Raw genomic sequence first — 18,630 nt, forward strand, 5'->3', positions numbered from 1 at the left:
CCCTTATCTCAACCTTCCGGAACCCCTGCCTTCACCTACCTCCCTGGCAATAAAACCACTAAAATAACCTGCATCATACTACTTTCTTGAGCATATACTCACTCCATTCTGACTTTCCAATCAAGGAGATCTACTACTGGCAACAGGTGTTCATGAACCAGCTAGACAAATGCAACGTGTAGATTGGTGACATCTGTGCATGTGCCCAGGGAAAATCATAGGCCCTGGGTAATGGGGTTTTGTGACTCCATTCTAGCCCATTATTTCCCTGGGGAATACAGAAGCTAGTTATTTTGGAAGATTCCAAGGGAAGCTCAGACTCAGGAATTTGGTGTGAGATGTTCTGATTCTTCAAGATTGACTTAATTTTTTAAAACATTGCAAAAGCCAAACTATGTCCAATGGCCACTTTTAGCCTCCAGCTGCCAATGTGAAACCTTGGTCATGAACATGGCTTCTATATTGAATGGGACTAACACGTCCTGTTTGCATAGGAATTAACATACCAGGAAATGCAATATGAAGGTGTGGATACAGGTGGTTAGCTTAACTCTTGCTTGATTTTGCATTCCTTGTTTGTAGGACAGACAGCAGCACTAAGCCACACAGTCATCACACAAAGGGTAAAGGTCTGCTCTGCTGGGGGGGGGGTCACTCTACCTGTTCCCACCCCCTCAGTGAAAGGATCTCTCTCCCAAGTCAAAGCCAAGGACATTATGAAAGCCGAAAAAGAATCTTAAAAAGAAAATGCTACTTCTGCATTTGCATGATCAATGATGTTTGAAGACCAGAAATTGTAGAATGGGCAGAATCCCAGCAAAGGACTGTCTGGCAAATATTTTATGGATGCTAAAAGAGGAGAAGGGTCTCAGCTGAAAAGAGCTGAGCGCAGGGCACAGGATGGAGCATACATGTCCACCTTCTGTCTTCTCCTCCTGCTGGTAAAGGACAGGTGGCTTCGTGACAGGAGCCACGTGAGCCTTTCCTACTAGGGGAGACTTGGGGGAAGGCTGCCGTGTACAAGATAAAATCTCATTCAACCAAGACATCAGCAGGAGTTACATAAGATGTGGGAATTATAGAAAATTGCTGTTCAACTTGAATGTCCTCTCTCTGCCTGGCAAGACCCTGTCTCTTATCTCCTGCCTCTTTTCTTTTTTTCTTTTTTTTTTAAGAGACAAAGTCTCACTTTGTCACCCTCAGTAGAGTGCTGTGGCATCACAGCTCACAGCAACCTCCAGCTCTTTGGGCTTAGGCGATTCTCTTGCCTCAGCCTCCCAAGTAACTGGGATTACAGGCGCCTGCCACAACAACCGGCTATTTTTTGTTGCAGTTTGGCCAGGGCCTGGTTTGAACCCGCCACCCTTGGTATATGGGGCCAGTGTCCTACTCACTGAGCCACAGGCACCACCCATCTCCTGCCTCTTTTCAAGCCTCCTGTGCTCTCAGCCTCATCTGTTCTCTGGCTGCCCAATATGACCTCCCCCTCGCATTTTCATCTGCAAACCAACACCCAGAGTCTCCGTCCCAAATTTTTACTGCTTCAGCCCCAGCACAAGCTTGCTCTAATTATCCAGTTGCAAGGGAAGGGAGCTAGAGGTCTCCAATTTCTAAAGCAATGCTGTCTGAGAAAAATACCATGTGAGCCACAAATGTGAGCTATAGGTATAATTTTAAATTTTTGACTGGCCACATTTTCATAAGAAGAAACAGAAGATTATTTTTAATAATAGATTTTATCTAACTCAACATACCCAAAATATTATGCTTTCAATATCATCAATATTTTTAGGTTATTAATGTGATAGTTCACCTTCTTTTTGTTTTTCACTCTTTGAAATCTGGCATGCATTTGACACAGTACATCTCAATTCAAACTAGTCACACTTTTAAGTGCTCCAAAGCCATATGTGGCTAGTGACTGTTGTTTGGATGACACGGCGCTGGAGTTTAAATAGGAAAATTTCCCTAACATAGTAATCAAATTTCCACCTCCAAGTAGTTGTCAATCAGATAATGCAATATTGCCCAAAATATCCCATGCTGACATATTTGAATAAAAATTCAAAATGTTTTTGACAAATTAAAATGGTTCATTGACACAAAGTGAAAGTCAACTAGACTAAATCTAAAATTCTATATTTAGGCTCACAAAAGTCAGTCATGGAGAAGTAGAATGAAGGAGACTGGCTTGGCAGTTCATGTGGAAAAACAATCTGTTTTCCAGTTAAGCACGCTCTCCTAAGAGACACACCAGGATAGAATTTTTTAAACTGACACCATCAGTGTGGTCAGGAATTAGGTGATCAACCCAGAACACGGGAAATAAGTGACCAAATCCAGAGCTGGTTTGGAGGATGCATTTGTCCAAGGAGGATGCTTGTGTCCAAGGCTCCAAACTATAAGATTCAATATCACTGGCAAGTAAGGAGAGGGAGAAATGTCATTTACCAGAATCCTTGGCTGAATGTGATACTTCCTGATCCGATCATCACAGTGAGAGCTGAGCCCTCTGAGGACACGTTTGAGTTACCATTGAGGGTCACTGTTTTTCAAGGAGGTAGGTGTAGTTGTCTATGGTAGGACTAGCATTTGCTGGATAGGGTATGTAGGAGGAGCCAGAATTTTACTAACTGCAGTAGTAGCAAAGAAGACCAGAATTGCTGTGAGCCAAATCCTGCCTGACCACAAGTTACAGACAAATATTTAGAGCATATCCATTCCAAGGAGAACAAAATTGTTAGCTAGTAACTACTAATTATAACCGCTTAGGGTACCCATAGTGGCCTCACAGGACTCTATCTAGAGAATTTTAAATACAACATTTTAAAATGGATTTTGACAAACTAGAGTTTTAGTCATTTAAAAATGGATTTTGACAAACTAGAGTGATAGAGGAGGCTACGATGGATAAAACACTGTTGGCCAATTATCTCATACACGAATTTGAAAGAACTAAAGATGTTCAATCTAAGAGACAAGACTTGAGAATATTCAAAGGATTCTCATGTAAAAGACGGGGCACATTTATCCTATCCTCTGATTCTCTGGTCACCAACCTGGTATCGAATAATTCAGAGCCATTCTGACACTAACCACCTCATTCCCTAGGCTTCATGAACATCAGACTCTTTGTGATGGTTGTATTACTGTTCTTATCCATTCACTGCTTGTCCCTGGGAGAAAAATTACACCTCCACACCCCATAGTCACAACAAGCTTGACCGTGGAAAGTGAATGCAGGGAACAGAAGCCACGTCCCAGTAGAATCTTGAAGGGTCCCTGTGTGGTTCTACCGTTGCTCTCTTGCTCCCAGTGAGAGACATGATGGTGGGCACTTCTCTTTCCATCTGGATCTGGAAGAAAGATGGGGAACAGAGCCACAGCAGAGCTCCAGTTAACACACAACTTGAGTGAGACATGCATTTTTTTGTTTTTATACAACATTGAGATGTGGGTACCCTCAGTCTACAGCATAACAGCAAAATCCAGGTAACGCACCACTTTGGCTGCCCATTTCCCTCCAACTTCAGTGTCCTTTGCCAGCCAACCCTCCTTTGTCTGAGCTTCCCTATCTCATCTCTCTCCCTGTATTATTTCATCTAGTCTGACAACGTGCCGATGACACCCAAAGCTACGTCTCCATCTCTGTCTTCTCTGCTGGGCTCCAGATCGGTGTTTTCAAATGCTAGCCCCAGTGAGATCTGTGGCCTCTTTTATATGGCCTGTAAGCGAAGAATAATTTTTGTATTTTTAAAGGATAGGAGGGGAAAAAAGAAATCAAAGCAGAGTGTGTAACAGGAACTCCATGAGCCCTCACAGGAAATGTTTAACTACCCCTAACCTAGACTTACTAATATCTCAAACACAATGTATCCCAAACAAAATGTCTCATGTCCCCCTGCCAAAATTTTTTTCCTACCTCGTCCTTTTCTCCCCATTTCAGTAAATGGCACTTCTATCTGCCAGCTGCTAAAGTTTAAAAATCTACAAGTCATCTATCCATTTTCTCTTTTCGTTTGCACCCCATGTCCAACCTATCAGTTCATTCTTTTGCTCTCTTTCAAGGTATATTCTGAAACAGATCACTCCTTACCATTGGCACTGTAAATCCTAGTCCCAGCTACCTCCTCTCTTATCTGGAACCACAGTATTCTCTTCAGTGGGCTCTTGGACTCTCTGCTCTCCACTATTCTCATTTACAGCATCAGAGTCACCTTTTCAGAGTGTAAATCAGATCACACGACTTGCCTGATAAAAAATCATGGCTTCCTGTTTTCCTGTGCGTGGCATCAGGGCTCCATGTGACCTCACCACTGCTCTCCCTCTCCAGCTAACTCTGCGGGCACTAGAGCCTCTCTGGTCTGCTTTCTGTCCCTCAGACACACCAAGATTGTGCCCACCTCAGGCCTTGGCTCTTCCATTCTCTTGGATCACTTTCCCCCAGTATATTCCTGTAATTGTTCCTTCATATCACTTAGGGCTTGCTTCAAGAGTTTTATCTTCAGAGAGTCCTTCTCTGCCTCCACAGTAAAATTGAAACTGGGAAAGGAAAAGGGAACATCCTTCGTCACCCCTTTCCACTTCTAACCCAAATACTCAGGCTTTGGTTGTCTTTTGAATTAGCCATCCAAATTGGAATTGTCCCAGGGAAGGGCCTGCTCGGAATCTAGAAGATGCCTTTGGGGACGCAAATTATCTTCTATGGCCAAGAGAGCCACAGTTGACGTCTTGAGGTTGTTTGAGCTGTAAACTAAAGTATGGAAGTCCTAGGATCTATCTGTGGCTTTTATGAATAAAGAGAATGCTCAATCTACAGAGGGTGGCAAAAAAAAAAAATGTATACATACTTTAAGAAAGGAAAAAGCTGTATTTGGTTTGCCATACTCAAGTCACATTTGACTTCTGCAATTGCAAGAGTTGCTCAACGTGATTTGTATTCATCTTTTGTTATTGATATATATCAAGTATGACAATTACGAAACTGTTTTCCCCATTCTCAAATTGTGTATACATTTGGTGGGACACTCTCAAAAGTAAAGGGAGGTAGGTGTGGCAAAGCAACCCTTTGTTAAAAATTAAAGTCTGCTCTTCCTCCCTGGCTGCCCGAGGATCACTGCCATCATGAACAACACAGTAACTATTCGGACCAGGAAGTTCATGACTAACAAACTACTTCAGAGGAAACAAATGGTCATTGATGTCCTTTACCCTGGGAAGGCAACAGTACCAAAGACAGAAATAAGGGAAAAACTAGCCAAAATGTACAAGACCACACCTGATGTCATCTTCATATTTGGATTCAGAACTCACTTTGGTGGTGGGAAGAGAATGGGCTTTGGTATGATTTATGATTCTTTGGATTATGCAAAGAAAAATGAACCCAAACATAGACTTGCAAGGCATGGCCTGTATAAGAAGCAAAAGATGTCAAAAAAGCAGTGAAAGGAATTCCAGAACAGAATGAAGAAAGTCGGGGGGCTGCAAAGGCTGATGTTGGTGCTGGCAAAAAGTGAGCTGGAGATTGGATAACAGGCGAAGGAGTAAAGACTCCACAGTGATGTTATCTGCAGCCACTGTATAGATTTTTCACAAGAGGATTAATAAAGACTTTTCATGTGAAAAAAAATTAAAGTCTGAATCCAAGGGATAATTTGGATAGTCAATAACACGCAGCTTTCTGAGAAGACATCTCATCACTGCTCCCAAGCTCCTCTACCCAAGGCCAAGCAGCCCTTTGCCCAGGACAGAGGAAGCTACTCCTTGGGTTTAATTTCCAGGGCTCAGGAATTCCTGATGTAGGGGTGAGGGGAAACTTGCCCTCCTCCCTCCCCTGACAGATCAACTCACGATTAAGGCAGCTTAATAAGAGAGAGGTTTATTTACCACGCACATGGGGAGAAATCGCAGGAATAATCCAATATCCAAATGAAATTTGGATATTTTTATACCTGTCTTTTTGGAGGGGAAGGGGAAATGAGGAGTATAGGTAATTCTGTTTAGGGGAAATAAACAGTAGCTAGGGAGGAGGAATAGATGGGAGAAAGAACTGATGTGTAGATTATCCCCCCTGAGAGACAGGGATTGTGTTTCCAGTGACTTGGATTTGTCTTGATCTTCTTTCCTGCAATATATTGAGATAACAGGGAGAGGAAGAGAAGCAAGTTGCCCCCTTTGATCTTTTGATCAGGTCATCCGGGTTTATGCAGATAGAGGAAAGCCCCGTCCAGTGCTTTTTGATCTTGAATGGCCATTCATTCAAAATATTCTTTAGACCAAGGCATCACGTTTTGGGGTGAAATTTCCTGAGTTCCTACACTGACATTATATTCCCAATCTACTGCTGGTACCAGAAAGGAAGTAAGTTTTAGAATTTCTTCCTTTGATCTCATGACATTAAGTCACAATCCTCCTTTGGGGGTGAAGAAACACTTCAAGACATTTAGTAGGAAGAAGGCAATTAGCATTTATTAAATACATAGCATGGGTGACAGATCTTGCATTAGAAACTTTACTTGTATTGTCTTAGTTCATACATAGCATGGGTGACAGATCTTGCATTAGAAACTTTACTTGTATTGTCTTAGTTCAGCCTCACAACCCTATCATTATTTCTGTTTTGCAAAAGCTCAGAGAAATTAGGTAAATTTGCCATCGGGCCAATGGATAGTAATAGGCTCCCAGGATTAGAAATGAGTCCAAACCACTGTTCTTTCTATTCCACTACTGGCTCCCTGTTTGTCATAGAGACTTAGAGTATCTATGGAGAGGGAGGGAGGTGAGCAGATGCCTTCACGAGGGAGGAGAGGGCAGGAGGTGAGTAGATGCCTTCATAGTGAACACTGCGGACTCAGGATAAGGAAGGAAGCTGAGCACATTGATTTAGAATCCTAGAAGATTCCAGCTGGACAGGACCTAAGATATCACATGTCCCAACCAGCCAACTTCACACGAAATAAAATTGAACCTCAGAGAAGGGAAGTGATCTTTCTGATGTGGAAAGGTAATTATTTAGACATTTTACTAGTAAGCTTGTATCAGATTATATCATGATTTCAAATAATTCTAACCCCCAAATCTCAGCAACTTACAATAAGATTTATTTCTCAAGAGGGTTATACGTCAGCTGTGGGTTAGCTCCAGACTGTTCTACACGACTACAAGTTGGCTGGGGGCGTCCTGGAAGTCCTCTTTATTCTGGAAGCCAGGCTGCATGAGTGGGCTCTCTTTGGAACATGCCATACTCATGGCAGAGGAAAAATTCAGAGGAGTTGGTGCAAACACAATGGCTGTTAAAGCTTCTGCTCATATTAGGGTATCACATTGTACCTGCTTATAGCTCATTGGCAAAGCAAGTCGCAAGGCTAAGCCCATCATCAGTGAGGGCAAGGAAAGCACAGCAATGTTACCAAGAACTCAGCACTTGCTCTTGAGGTCACCTCAGAATGAGAAAAAGTGGCTTGAGGAGGAAAGAGAAGTTTATTATTTTGCCAGCAGAGGAAAAATAATGTCATCTTATCTGTCTCAAAATACCAACTTTCCTGCACTGAAGCAGAAACATTGAGTTTTTAATGTGAGGGCCCTTAGTTCTAGGCTATTGTCCCGTAACTGTAGTTAATGATTCTAATTATTCCATCTCTGCTGAAGATAAAGCTATTACTTCCATCTACCTGTGAAGACCATCCAGGAAGCCCATCCTGGCCTCTGCTGGCCAGGCTACAGGCCAGGCTCAGCCCTCCACCTCCATCTCAGCAGCTCAGATGAGCCATTTCCTGTAGCACGAAGAACAAAAGACACACCCCAGCCCCTTCTGACCGTGCCTGCCTAAGGCAGGGATACAGCCTCAATTTCCAAAAAGAATGAGGGAAATTTTAGAGACAGAAAATATTCCTGCCATTTTTTTCCAGGCCATCTCTCTGTTACAGCAAAATACCTAGCAATTGGGGGAATTGTCTAATCCGGTTAGAGAAATCGTGGATGAAGAATTGAGAACAATAACTCCATACACCACTGATGCTGTGTTTCATTCAAACTGAATGTTCCATCCTCCATGCAGATCATGGGCTGACCTTCTCGTTCCCTCACCTCAGAAGGGTTTGTGTTGCCAAGATAAAGGCCAAGCTTGCTAGTTTTGACTTGGCAGATACTAGTAATGTTGCTAATTGCACCAGCATATGATTTCAGCTTGGTCTGGGTGTTGCAGGAAGACGAGGCCCAATGGAGAGAAAGAACACCCACGCTCCGTGTTTAAAAGAGGAAGGGCTTTATTCCAGCTGGCGGAGCGGCAGCAGACCAGAGTCCAGTTATGGCCCACTCCCCGACTGCCTCCATCTTCTCCTTTTTATCACCAGTCCAAAAGTTCTGGCCCATGGGTACCTTTCTCATTGGTCAGCTTGAATCAAGCTGGAGAAGCTGGCTCTGGCTTTTATAGAAGTGCAAGCAAGTGTTAGTTTCCAGGTCCCAAGAAGTTAAGTTTGTACAAATTCCTAAGAGCTGAGTCACCATGGGGAGGACCTCACAGGTGCGTCCTTGGGGTCTCCTTGAGAAGACCTCTGTTCTCTTAGACCTCACTTTTTTCCAGGTATCCTCCCTCATAGGTAGGTCTGAGATTGTGTCAGTTTTCTTTTACTTCCTGTTTTTCTTACATTGAAGGTAGAGTTTTTGTGTCTTTCTTTTAATGTTCTAGGTGAGTTTCCAAGGAGCAGGAAAGAAAGAAAAAAACTTTTACTCCTCAGTCCAGTAACTCACCACTTTCTGATCACAATCCTCAAATTGTCCCAAAGTTCCAGTGGAAAGACTAAACCTAGTGACATTCTGTCCCTCCACCCTGTTCCTCTTCTCCACAAAAGAGCCAAGAGCTGCTCCAGACTGGATGAAGTGGCATCTAAACACAACACTGTGCCCCGAAGCCCAAGGCAAACAGCCGCCTGTAGGGAGAGGGGAGTGGTGGATGTGACTGCCTGGTTCAGAGAAATGAACTGAAGCAATAAACTTCAAAATAACAACAATAATAGCAGTGGCCATTGCTTGAACACTTGGTATGTGCCAGGTTCCATCTTAGGACTTTAAATGTGTGACCTTGTTCAATTCTTCACATTTCACAGGTGATGACATTAAACCTGGAGATGTTAAAGGATTTGTCTTTGCAAGTAAATGGCAGAGCTGAGGCAAGAACCTAGTGTGGGAAAGGAATTCTCAGAACCCTGACGGCAGTGGAGCCATTTTAGAAAGTCAGGTCACAAAACAAAAATCCCCTCCCTAGATTCCCAGAGTGCCTCAAGGCCAGAGTTTCGGGAAACACCCGACCCATATCCTGACCCTGAGGATATGCCCATAACCTGACGCACAGGACAGAAGAGCACTTGGAGGTACTCTGAGCTCACTGCCCCATTCCAGCTATACTGACAAGGCTAATAAAAGCCTTTTATAACTGTGTGGGAGCTGAGCTGACGCTGGTCAGTCTCCATTCTGCTTTCCCCATCTATTAAAGTCTTTCCTTGTCCCTGGACCACCCTCTTCTCCTTTCTTGCAGACCCTCACCCCTGTTCTATGCCAGAATCTCTTACCTACAAGGCTCGGACCTCCTTCTTATAGCGAATTTCTACTTCCTCTGCTCCCCTACAAGAAAGAGTCTAAGAATCTCCCTTGTTCATCTCTCAGGGCTTGAGTCTGGCAGCTCAGCTCCCTGCCTTGGGAAAGTAAGTCTATCCCACTGGCCCCTCATAAAATGTCAACAGTAAGCATATTCTTAGGCAAGTTGTAATTTGGGCCTACCATCTGAACCTCCTTCTCAAGTTCTACCTTTATGTGAGCCTTCCTGGGAATGAGTTAGGGTATGGGATTGTAACCAAAAGAAGGCCATGAATCACTCTTGCCTAGATCCTCTGAGCCTAGAGCAGTGACTCCTAGGAGCGGGGACAACTTGGAATCCATCCTGGTAGCAAAGCAGCAGCCCTCAGTGGCACCCATGCTGCAGTGGTGGTGGCAGCCACGCCCTAACCAGCCTGCACCTGTCGTGAGGTGTCCTGTGCTCCGCCAGCCACCCGGCTCCCCTTGGCACTTGTCTGATTCTCTGTCTTCCCTGTTAATCCTGTGAGCTACTCCATATCACACAAACAAGTTCTTATTCTGCTTATAACAACTGGAGTCTGTTGTTTGTGAATGCTGAAGGGGAATGATCAATTATGGACACACAGGCAGACAGAGCTGGCTTCATCCAATTCAGGAACAATAAATCTTACTTTGAGATGTCTCAGCCCCTGAGGCCAACCTGAGTCATCCATCTCCCCCTGACTTGCCAAAACTTGGCATCTTTTATACATTTTAAATCGCTTATCTTTTCATCTGCTGAGCTGTTCTCTAAAAGACCTGCAATGAAAGAAGCATAGATTTCCATCAAGAAATGGAGAAGATATAAATGGTGTTAAAGAAGGTGGCAAGTGGTAAGAGCTCACTGGGAAGGCCAAACCACCTTGTTCTTTGTAGACTGTGCTTTTTCTCAATCAAGAGGTCTTTTTTATTTTTGAGTTGGCTGATGTTATGTTTCCCTTCTTTGCCATTGTTGCATCTTGGGAAATGATTAAGTACAGGAGTACTTAATATTCTACTGACATATAACTTGAACTTAGGAATGGAAGCCATTGCAGGTAATAAGAAAATGTCCCTGTCCCAATTTACATACAAATTCAGCTTCAGAACAAACCTACAGAACCTATCTCATTCATAATTCAGAGACTTCCTGCATAATCACATGAACTGTGGTCACAAGAGCAGTTGAGAATGTGGCACACTCAGCCTGGACCTGCGGAATGGAGAGCTGCAGCTGTGGGAGGACAGACGTGCCCATCACCAATGAATCAAAAAGTAATCAGAAGCAAAGGTCCAAGGCAAATAAATGATCATCTACAATATAATAAGAACTCTTAACATATAGAAAGAACTCTGCTTGTTCAAGAACAAAAAGACTAACACAATGGCTAAATTGATACAAGAGATTAATAGAAATTTACAAAAGAAGAAACACAAATGGTGAACATGGAGAGAAAAAAAGTCCATCTCCTTAGAAGCTCATTGCTTAAATTGATACATTAAAATTATAACTATAATTTAGAACACAATTCTAATAAATGAGATGCCATTTTTCCTTTTATTAAACTAATATTTTGTGGAAGTCTCAATGTTGGTGAGGATGCAGACACATGGTCCTTCTCAGATTCTGCTAGCAAAGGGCATTTGATTCCCTCTTACGGGAGCCTGGCCTTCTCAGGCAAGTCCTAACCATCCCGGGTACCAATGTCCTTGTGTGTGTGATAAAGGAAAAGATCTGTAAGGGCTATTTACATCGATGGGCAGTGATTCATTACAGCTCCGAGTCTGAACACTCAGTGTTCCATGGCTGAAGCCTAACAGTAGCTTTCTTCCCACACAAACAGCCAAATTAATGGGAACAAACATTCAAAATTACATGCTCTTCTCCTACACTTCATTCCTTCAGTATTTGCAAGAGTGAAAGGAAGACAAAATAAATCAGCAAGATGCAAGCAAATATAAAAAGCTGGAAGCAACCCATAGTTCTTAGTTCAATAGTTTGCTGGGTTTTGTTTTCGTTGACGATGACACTTGTGAGCGTCTGTGTTTATGATTTTGTGCTACAAAGATGCCACACTTTCCACTGATTAATTATTCCTGTTTCATGTGAGGGAATTAAACATAAATATTTCTCGCTTTTGCACAAGGAATGCCATGATTTCTGTATTTCTCTTTGCCTTGACCAATGATTCATTGTTTCAATGGATATTTATTTAGAGCTTCCTACATGATAAGCACTGTTCTAGGGCCTGGGGACATGATCCTGCGCCAAACCAAGTCCTTTCTCAGGGAGCTTACATTCTAGTGGGAGAAAAGGAGCCACACACAGTAAAAGGTAAACACATAACATAACAGATGGTGATAAATAAAGTTCAATAGGATAAGAGGGATAAAAACCACAGGGGGTAGGGAGTGGAAATGAGGTTGCTGAATTTACAAGATAATCAAGGAGGGCCTTGCCAATAAGGTGGCATCTGAGCAGAGAACAGAAGAAAGGAGAGTTTGAGACTTGTACACAGCTGGAGGAAGAGCATTCCAACTTGGGGAAAGAGCCAGTGCATAAGCCCTGAGGTGGAAGGATGCTTAGTGTATTCACAGAGCTGCAGAGGTTTGTTTGGGTGGAACAGAGAAAGGGAGGGTGATTCTGGGGGGTTATGACAGCTGACAGGAAACTTGAGTGTGTACACATCATGTAAGGCTTTATATAGGTAGGGTGACAGTACATCCCACTTGCCTAACATAGTCCTATTTAGCACTATTGATCTGGGATGATTTGTAATAACTCCCCTTTTAGCTCTCAAAACTGACCATATTTGAAGGGTAAATTATGTCATCACTCGATTTATGGACTGTTGTGTGGATTTTATCTTTTTCTCTGAGCAAACGGAATCATCTTTGGAGGATTTAATTTTAAAGCACAGAAGCAGTATGGTATGTTTTTCACTAAAAAGGAAGGGACTTCATGGATACGCAGTTAGAAAAAAAGAAATAAAAAAGGATGAGGAAGATGTGAAAGCAGAGTGATCAATTGGATCTAATCTGGTCAACTGATCTAATATCTGGGCAAGAAAATATTGCTGGCTTGGACTGCAAGGAAGGAGAGGAGTGTGGGACTCCAGATACATATGGAAGGTAGAGCCTACAGGATGTATGTTTGGATTGCACTGGAGAATGAGAAAAGGGGCAAGGTCAAGGATGACCCCAAAGGAGTGTCTTTAGAGTCCTTTGACTTTTTATATGTTTGGTTTCCACGGAAACTTCACACATCATAGACCAACCTTGCTTGAAGTTTGGGTATTAGTATGTTCACTGTTGATGTGAACAAACTATGCGTCATAAAAAACAGATAATTTAGTAAAAGGAGATAGAGATCTTGAAGCCCAAAGACCACCCCCTCAAAAAAGAATAATATAAAGTTGGACAATTAAGTTCACAAACTTGTCCTAGAAAAAGTGCCACATACCTCACCACTGCATGTCACTTTGGTCACCTTTGAGGTATTCCCCTTGGGACGCTGTGCATGGACATCAGTGCCTACTCCACCCTTCAAAGCACTTTTTCTGTGATGAATTCGTAAACTTGATTGTCAGACCCCATACAACGACAGTTCTGATGGTCATTACAGAAGAAGAGTTCCCAAATGGCTCTGAAGGGTGGACTAGGTGCTGGTGTTGGTTCGTAGCTTCCCAAGGGGAGTACTTTGAAGATGACCATAGTGATAATCCGCAATGAGGTATGTAGCACTTTTCCCAGGATGAGTTCACGAACTCAATTGTCCAACCTCGCACATTATTAGCACCATTCTGGAGTCCCGCACGGTAGTTGGCACAGGCTCTATGAAGTTGTTTTGTGCCACTCCGAGCTCCTGTGGATTCACATGGGTGAGCAGCTCAGCAGAGAGGTGTTTCATCAGCTTTCTGTCTCCATGAGGGAGACGCCTGGTAGCTCTGGGTGGAATGCTGTTCGCTGACCTCAGTTAACACCCTGCTTGCTGCACAGATAATTCTAACAGCCATTTTCCATCAAAAGAAAATATATGTGCCAAGGTCCCTGACGAATGTCCTGTCATTTAGGGTTGAGGAAGGGTCACTGAAGATTGATAACATTGCCAAGCAGCCAGGTGTGACATATGCCTTGTCCAAATCTCAGAATCACAAAGACTGTTGAATGCTATTGAATAATTCAGAAACCTGTTTCATATGGAATTTGATACTATGCTAATGATATTTTCTGATCATCTCCTGAAGAACCTTATAGTACTATTAATTATTCATTTTCTGTTTAGCTCATGAGAAATACAGTAAACATCTTCCTACCAGAGCAACCTAAGTCATTGACCTCTGCTAATTATTCATTCATTTATTTAGGTCTTTTTTTCTTTTCATTTCCTTCACAGAAGTTTTATAGATTTCTTCAAAAAGATTTTTCACATTTGTTTTTAAGTATATTCTGAACATTTTAAGGTTTTATTATGATTGTGAATGGATATTTTTCCAATTACATTTTCTAACAGATAATTGCTGTATGAAGAAAAGCAAGCAGCCGGCTTTTGCATATTTTGGGGGCTACATTTTCCTGACCACACATAATGATTTCAATATTTTCTCTGCTGATTTTCTTGGATTTTCCATGAATAATAATTTATCTTTAGAAAATAATAATGCTTATATCTTCCTCACCAATCCATGTATGTTTTATTCCATTTTATCCCTCATTAGCAAGTTTAGATGCCAGCAATAACAGGGGTATCTTTGCCTCATTTTGGAAATTCAGAGAAGTTCCTTTATTAAGTAATTATTGAATGTGTTGGTTTCTTTTTATACTCTTTGCCACATTAAGAAAACTTCCTTTGACTCTTAAGAATTTGTATTAAGGCTCGGTGCCTGTGGCTCAAGTGGGTAAGGTGCCAGCCACATACACCTGAGCTGGCAGGTTCAAATCCAGCCTGGGCCCACCAAACAACAATAAAGCCTGCAACAACAACAAAAGAAATAGCTGGGCATTGTGGCAGGTGCCTGTAGTCCCAGCTACTTGGGAGGTGGAGGCAGGAGAATTGCTTGAGCCCAGGAGTTGGAGGTTGCTGTGAGCTGTGATGCTACAGCACTCTACCCTGGGTGACAGGTTGAGGCTCAGTCTCAAAAAAATTATATTAGCATTAATTTGGGTTTTAGGGCACTAATGAATAAGTTTTTCCTTACACCCAATTCTGAATGCAAGAATCAGACGAATGCAGATCAAAACAGCAGCCTAACTGGTGAGACTAACTGAGGAATGCAGCATGGGTGTGTGGACTCAGATGTCTTTCTAATTCTTCCCCTAGACATAAACTCACCAGATGAAAGTGAGTAATGGAGAGCATCCTTCACAAAGGTACAGCTGCCCTAGCAAAACAACAATACCTCATGGAGGAAAGCACTCCAGAAAGGAACTTATCTTACAAGTCAGCACATCTAAGACAGAGAACTCACAGAACACAGAACCAAGAAATCTCAATTTTCTTTTCTCCAATATTCACCAGACACTTCCATGGGAGGATGATTCAAAGAGAGGTCAGAAATATTACTGGTAGTTTGAGACCAGCCTGAGTAACGGTGAGACTCTGTATCTACTAAAAATAGAAAAACTAGCCTGGCATTGTGGTGGGTGCCTGTTGTCCCAGCTACTTGGGTGGTTGAGGCAAGAAGATCGCTTGAGCCCGAGTTTGAGGTTGTTGTGAGCTTTGACACCACAGTGTTCTACTTGCGGCACAGAGTGAGACTCCGTCTCAAAAAAAAAAAAAAGCAAAGAGAAAGAAATATTACTGTTAGAAATCCCTTGGTGGGGCTTGGCGCCCATTGCGCAGTGGTTACGGCTCCAGCCACATACACCAAGGCTGGCGAGTTCAAACCCACCGTGGGCCAGCTAAAACAATGACAACTGCAACTAAAAAATGGCTGGATGTTATGGCAGGCACCTATAGTCCCAGATACTTGGAAGGCTAAGGCAAGAGAATTGCCTAAGCCCAAGAGTTGGAGGTTGCTGTGAGCTGTGATGTCACATCACTCTATCAGGAGCAACATAGTGAGACTCTGTCTCAAAAAAAAAAAAAAAAGAAAAGAAAAGAAAAAAGAAATCCCTTGGTGGAAAGATGAGGCCCACTAACTGGAGATTGTTAGGTATCAGTATTGGTTGTCTATTACTACATAACAACTTGCCACCAATATAGCCACTGAACTCAAAACACATTTGTGTTTCTGTGAGTCAGGAGTCTTAGCTGGGCCATCTGCTTCAGGGTGTCTTATGAGGCTTCAATATCAAGGTGTTGGCCATGGCTGAGGTCTCATGTGAAGGCTCAACTAGTGAAGGACCTGCTTCTAAGCTTACTCATGTGGTTGTTAGAATCATTCAGTTCTTCTGGACTGTTGGACTGTGGATCTCAGTTGCCAATGGTTTCTTGGCCAGAGGCCACCTTTAGTTTCTTGCCACGTGGACCCCCACAACAGAATTTCTTTCGTCATAGCCAGCAAAAGAGGGAGTCTGCTAATGAAATGGAGGAAGTCAAAGTCTTCTATAATTTAATCCCGGAAATAATGGCCCCAATGTTGCTGAATTCTATTGGTTAGAAGAAAATTGCTCAGCTGGGTGTGGTGGCTCGTGGCTTGCTTGAGCTCAGGAGGTTGAGACCAGCCTGAGCACGAGTGACACCCTGTCTCTACTAAAAATAGAAAAACTTAGCCAGGTGTTATGATGAATGCCCGTAGTCCCAGCTACTCAGCTGAGGCAAGAGAATCATTTATACCCAAGAGTTTAAGGTTGCTATGAGCTATGATGCCACAGTACTTTACCCAAGATAACAGAAGAAGACTCTGTCTCAAAAAAAAAAAAAGAAGAAGAAGAAGAAAATTACTCAAGAGTGGAGACACTGTAAGACTATCATATCAATCTATCCCAAGATTATTGGTATATTTAAGTTTTGTGCATTAGTGTGTCAATTTTATTTTACATTTTCCTTAATTTATTTTATCTAGTTTGTGAACAGTTTTGACCAAACTATGATTTCCAGTAGAATTTGCTTTGCCTTAATTTTAAACTCCGATCTGTGGTTATATTTGCCTTTCTCACTCTTAATATTGTATGCAAATATTTTCTTCACCAAGTTTATCATCAGTTTTTCTCTCTTGTTATTTTCTAAAATCCATTGTGTGGTTTTATTAAATTAAAAAATTCTTTGTTTTCCAATTCTTTATTAATTTCTTTCTCTAACTTTACTGTGGTCTTTTATTGTTTCTTTTTTTAATACATTTTTGAGTTACATTTTAACTAATGTTCTACTTTTCTTGTTGGATCACAATATAATCTAAGGCTATGAATTTTTTGCTGGGTATAGTTTTGGTTGTGTCCTATAGATTTTGCTGTGTATACCATCCACTTTCATCATCTCTAAGTGGTCTGGGTTTTAGATTTATTTTTGTCATTTATTCAAGAGGTATGATAAAAAGTAATTTTTGTCACAATTTTTAAGAAATTAGACTATTGGGCAGCGCCTGTGGCTCAGTCGGTAAGGCGCAGGCCCCATATACCGAGGGTGGCGGGTTCAGGCCCAGCCCCGGCCAAACTGCAACCAAAAATGGCCGGGCGTTGTGGCGGGTGCCTGTAGTCCCAGCTACTCGGGAGGCTGAGGCAGGAGAATCGCTGAAGCCCAGGAGTTGGAGGTTGCTGTGAGCCGTGTGACGCCACAGCACTCTACCGAGGGCAATAAAGTGAAACTGTCTCTACAAAAAAAAAAAAAAAAAAAAAAAAAGAAATTAGACTATTTTTGTCATCTTTTAATAGTTAATTTTCAGTTTGTTATCTTGCAATCAAATAATATGTCCAATAATAGTACTGACTTTTGAATTTTACTGAGATTTTCTTCGTTGTTGAGTACATGATTGACTTTTGCAAATGTTCATTGGTGATCTTGAAAAATTGTAAAAAACAAATTTTATTTGTGCACAATTTCAATAGGTACATATTCAATGTATTTAAATATATTGCTTACTTATTCAAATATATTTTATCTATTATATCAAAATACTCAAATTTTTTTATATTCAAGACCTTTATGGTTTTATTTTTAAACTACTTGATTTGTTTAACACCTAAAGGGTAATATTGAATTTGATTACTAATATTAATGTTTTAAATTCTTATAAGCTGTCCAATAGTTTTATTGCCTTATACACATTTTTGCTATGTTATTTAGTACATAAAGTTTTGTGACTATTATAAATTTTGTGTGATTGTACCTTTTATATTTAAAACATTATCTTGAGCCATTTAGACCCTTTTGTTTTTAAATTTACTTTGTTTAAGAATCTTGCCATCCTACTATATTTTTTATTATACTTTCTTGGTATATCTTTTCCCATCCTTTTATTTTAAACCTTACCATGACTTTTTACTTTTACAATGCAATCTTGTAATAGATACACAGCTGAATTGTTTTTTGAAACAGTATGAGAGTCTTTGTTTTGGCAGTGAATTTAATCCATTCATCCTGACTATTTTTACTTACTTGTGCTTACTGTTAAAGTATAGTACAAATATTTTAAGTATATGAGGTTGCAACTTCAAATATTCCGTAAACAGTTTTTATCACTGATACCTATTTTATCTAGAGCTACTCCTACAGAAAAAAAATCAATCCTGCAGTAAATAAACATAAGGCTTTGATCTTGGGGGAACCAAACTGGGTGTTAACTGCCTCGACTGAGATCTATTATTGGTATCCTATGCATAAATGAAATAAAGGCACAGAGTTGAGGTCTGCAGGCTGTTTTCTGCATAGCAAAGACATCAACAATATTTCAGTGCATCTCAGCTTCTCTGCAGTGGTGATTGATGGTGGCAGCAATGTTGTTCAACAGCCTGCCTTACATGGACCAAAGCAACAATTTTAGGGTATCAAGGTATGGAGAAATATTAAAAAAAAAAAAAAAAAGTTGTGTTTGTTTAAATCTGTCTTTTCTTTAACATGAGGATAGCATCTTTGCCCAGGGCAATCTCAACAAATCTTGAAAA

Source organism: Nycticebus coucang, chromosome 24 (genome assembly GCF_027406575.1).
Source record: "Nycticebus coucang isolate mNycCou1 chromosome 24, mNycCou1.pri, whole genome shotgun sequence".
In the NCBI taxonomy this organism is placed as follows: Eukaryota; Metazoa; Chordata; class Mammalia; order Primates; family Lorisidae; genus Nycticebus; species Nycticebus coucang.